This window comes from Nothoprocta perdicaria, unplaced genomic scaffold, assembly GCF_003342845.1.
Source record: "Nothoprocta perdicaria isolate Ctin4 unplaced genomic scaffold, notPer1 scaffold_105, whole genome shotgun sequence".
In the NCBI taxonomy this organism is placed as follows: Eukaryota; Metazoa; Chordata; class Aves; order Tinamiformes; family Tinamidae; genus Nothoprocta; species Nothoprocta perdicaria.
Window position 1 is genome coordinate 281,839 of NW_020454150.1, and position 4,507 is coordinate 286,345.

The following is a 4,507-nucleotide window of genomic DNA, read 5'->3' on the forward strand; positions in this document are numbered from 1 at the left end:
CTGTCAGCAAATGACAGAAAGTTAGATGTATTTCTACAAAAATTCAGCATACCTAATAGGAAAAAAAACGGAAAAATGTTGAAACGTAAATGAGAAATAAAATAAATTTACAAGCAACATGTGCTTAATATACAACTTTCTTCAATTTATATTCTGTTGTGTTCTGTCGTCTCATATCTGCCATTAGGCCGGCAGCTCTGAAGAGCTTCTTGGTCATCTTATTATTTTAGGGATTTACCCTATTTAAAACATATCTTAGTGTAAAAATATTTTAACAATCTAATATAAATTATAAAAATGATTTTAATACAAATGCCAAAGTTTTGTAACCTGAGTTATTTCAGCCTCTGCTTCTTAACTTTTCTTTTAAGGCCCTCTTCTCCAAATAATACGCAAAACACATTTCATCAGATATAGAGATTTATGCAACCTRAATGTGACATTAGAAAAATCTCAGAGTTGTTCTTTGCTTTTCCCCCTCAGCTAAACCTCTACACGCCACAAAGTCATTTGACAGTTCTCAAAAGGCTTGTTTCCAAGGGCAGCAGCAAGGGCTCTCCTGTTCTGCTGTGAAGTTTTACACTGGCCTTGCAACCTCATCACAGCAAAGCCCCTACCCTGCGTTACAGCCCTGGTTGCATCGCCTCAGGAAAAAGAGCTTGAAAGAAGAGCTGAATGAAAGCTCATGTAAAGCCAGTCCAGAGACACCTTTCTGTTGGACAAATCCTGCAGTTCATGTTCAGTTCTTCGCTTTCACGGAAAAATGCTCACGAGGTTCCTCATCAAGAGACGACCAGTGGGAAGTTGGACAAAGGAAGAATACAAACATTTGAACACCGATCTGCAAAACACCACACCCTCCTTTAAAAAAAAAAACTTCATAAAATTATTAAATAACAAAATTCAAAATATTCTACTACAAATAGGAAATATCTAAATTAAATTCCAAGTAATAGTCTGAAGCTGTGTATGGMGCTAGATGAAAAGCAAACTATGCCTTCACAGAGAATAAAGTTACAACAGTCTTTTCCACAACAAATTAGGAGAAAATAGTGAAAATATTTGTGGTGGGAAAAATTCTTGAGAGAAACATAAACAGACTCTTTATATATAGTTCATAGAATAACTGATTTATACTGGAGGTCATAGTGATGGGTGGCCCTTCAGCAGTCTGCATGAGATGGAATGGTAGCTTCCATCCATTTAAATTTGGGAAGATATGCTAGCCACATCCCATGTCCTCTGGGCAAACAGAGCAGTCCTGATTATACAGCATGCCCTCTGTGTAAAGCAAAGGTGAAATCTGAGAGTGCATCAGTATTCAGAGTTGTCACCCTTCCTTTGAAAGCAGGAGCTAGGCCAYGGGGATGCTTGCCTCTCTAATGACATTTCTTCATAGTCCCACACGTTCGTCCTATGTGGGTTACCTGTCTCTGCTACTCCAGAAAAAAAATCRCAGGAGGATTGTTCTCATTAGACTCCTTTCCTCCGGAGAGCTCACTGTGCTCCTCCTCCTCTGCTATTTTTCCCCACTTCATCAAGCAACTTCCCTGCAACTGGAGAAACTTCCTTCTTTTAGATATCAGAGCTCACAGTCACAAGGCTGGAATCTCCTTTGTCACTGCGACTATAGCAAAGCTGGGGAAACGAGAATGGCCAAATCAGGCTCACTCAGACACCTCAAAAAGGGGCAAGGGAAATTACCACATGCGTGTTTTGTCTGAACACAGGACACTGTTCACTCCCAAACATTCTTYTATTCTGGCATCCTGGTAGTCACTTGCTAAGGAAATCACATTTAGTCCAGCTCAGATGGTGGCTTATTATCTTTAACACAGGTGGCAGGTACAGGGTAAGTCACCACTGCGTGGCACCTAGGCCAGCCCAGACACATGTAAATGGAGGGCTGGGACAGATCTGCTAACGCTGGGGTAATTTACTGGTTAATAAGGKATGTCTAGTTAAAAATTACCTGGGGAAAGAGTTTATTCAATTATTAATTGGAGACTAGATAATGATTGCAAGGTAGAAAATAATGAACTAGGAGATAGCTAGTGAATAATTACCCAGGAAATTACCTAATAATCAACTAGGAGAAAAATGAATTTATGTAGCTTACCTTAAAAGTAGTTAATGTGTAAATCTGATTATGAATGGTTAATATGGGACAAATGAGCAATTAAATCAAGTGGTCAATGAAAAAATCACAATTAATATGGGAATACTAATTAACACAGGTTGCTAATTAGTGAATGATTAACTTGTGTAATCAGTTAATGAGTTCTTCAGAAGAACAGCAGTTTCTTTACCGCACAAGTATAGGTTTTCTTCATGTTAACCTAGCTTGAATAGCTCTCAGATTTACAGTACTTCTGCCAATTTTAAGTAAACATTTTAAGTTTTGGAGTGCTGAGGCACATGATGACTTTATTTATACACATCACAGCTCATTGTTCACTCTTGGGAATGTGCATCTGATAAACCAAAGCAAAATTATTTTGAAATACATGTTGCTATTTTCCTGAACCAAAAAGAAACTTCCTGCCCTTATGTTCTACAAACACAGTGGGATGTTCATATTTAAAGACTTCTTCTTGCATATGTGCAATTTGTCAGCTTGTTTATGAATATTTGCATATTAATGGGGCAGACAGCTGTCATAATTGCATGATAATTGTTTTATTTTCAACCAAATAGTTGGTCTATTACATTGTCCCCAATGCTTGGGGAATATCCTTTAGAGAAAATGTACACAAGTATTCCGTTTTCTCCAGACAGCTCTTCCCTGCTGAGGGAAAGTTTTGCATTTTTCTTTTCCAATAGAAAGAGTTGTGTTTTAGATTTTGATCCAGTGCTTGTTAAGAGTCAATTGAAAGGCTTCCATTGACTCCTGAGCGTCAGCTCAGGCCTTTAGTCAATGTAACAAACCATTTCTGAAACAGTGGAATGACAAAATCAATGGGCTATTACAATTCCAGTATATAAATTATACAGGAAGAGAAGATTAGGTTACAGAGCTGTAAGAGTAGCACACACTGTATCTAGAAGATGTACTGGTTCCTTAATAAAGATTCCAAATAGAAATGACAAATTGTGAACGAACAAAAAATGGTAAACACATTAAAAAGGCTTAAGTTCTTAATTTCACCTAAAAGTCAAGAACCAGAAGAAAGAATTCACTATATATCTGAACTTCCTAAAACTTGATGTCGCCTTTGAGGGGATGAAAAACTGCAGAGTGAACATGTTCTCCGCACCTTCAAAAATCCAGGTCAAGTGAATACACCACGATAACACAGCAATATGCATATACCCAGAAAAGCTGTCAGAGTAAGCCAAAGGGAAGGAAATACTAGAGCCTACTTAAATACAAATAACCCAAACAGAAATCAGAGAGTGCTGGTTCTTGCTACAGCAATGTGTGATGGGGAAGCCTTGTAATTACCCAGGTGGAGGAATGCTGCAAGGGCAGTGGGACATGCCCACCACTCAATACACACAATGACTTCCCTCYCATCGCAAAAGCAAATATATTCTGTACAAAGCCACACAGAAAGGTCTGAATGGTAAGTGCTCATCCCACATTCTTATCCTTCTTCCCCCTCCCAAAAGAGTGGGGGAATAGGTGTTGGGATTGTTGGCATACACACACACACACACACAAAAAAAAAAAGTCCTCTATCACTAATGAGAATAACAAAAACATCCAAAAAATGAAATTAAAAGGAAAGCAAGCCTGAGCATCACACTCACATGACATAAAAGGCAGGATAGGGAGCCTCCTTCAGGATATCTCATTTTGGCCTGCAGAAGAGGATGGGGACAATGTCCTCAGAGGAGTCCTCCAACTGCAGCTGCAAGCAATCCGGGTGGAGCAGGGGCTGGAGAGGGAGAGGCAATTGCTTTGGAAGGGCCAGCTGCAGGTTCAAAGCAATGAAGTGCTGCTCAGGGTCATGCACTTTGCCTAATGCAGCCTGCCTGGTGCGTAATCTCCCTCGCCATTCYCCACTACCATAATTACGAAGGGCGATTCTTCCAAATCCAGATGCACAGGTAACCACWATCTACCCAACAGGGCTGGGTGAGGTTAGCCTCACATGACATCTTGTCATTAACACATAGCAGTAAGACTACACAATATTTTACTTTAAATTTCATTGACATAGTCAGTTCCAGTAAATTGTATTCTATCTTTGAACTGGTCTACCCTGACAGAGTCTAACATGAACTTGGATTGGCACCAATATTACTTCAAACCTTGCCAGATCCACCAATATTACTTCAAACCTTGCTAACCCTACCATTTGTAACTCTCACATCATTTCTCATTCACAGTTTAGACCTTGAGTAGAAAAGGAACTGCATGGCAGCCTGCCAAAAGAAGTGTTTATTGTTTATAAATTATGAACAATGTGTGTATTTCTGAAAATGACAACTTCTATTTTAAAGAAAGCAAGCTTTATTTATAAAAAAGAATTAGAACATCTTGTTTTGTCTTGTGTTATGG

General features: G+C 39.0%; 1 long non-coding RNA gene across 1 annotated transcript; it reads right to left on the reverse strand.

The window, feature by feature from the left end:
- Nucleotides 1–742: 742 nt before the first annotated feature.
- LOC112951445 lies at nucleotides 743–3,828 on the reverse strand. Its single transcript, XR_003250215.1, has 2 exons — nucleotides 3,754–3,828; nucleotides 743–841 (listed from the first exon to the last, which is right to left on the reverse strand). It is a non-coding gene; the product is annotated as an uncharacterized LOC112951445 (long non-coding RNA).
- Between the last annotated feature and the right edge of the window lie 679 nt (nucleotides 3,829–4,507).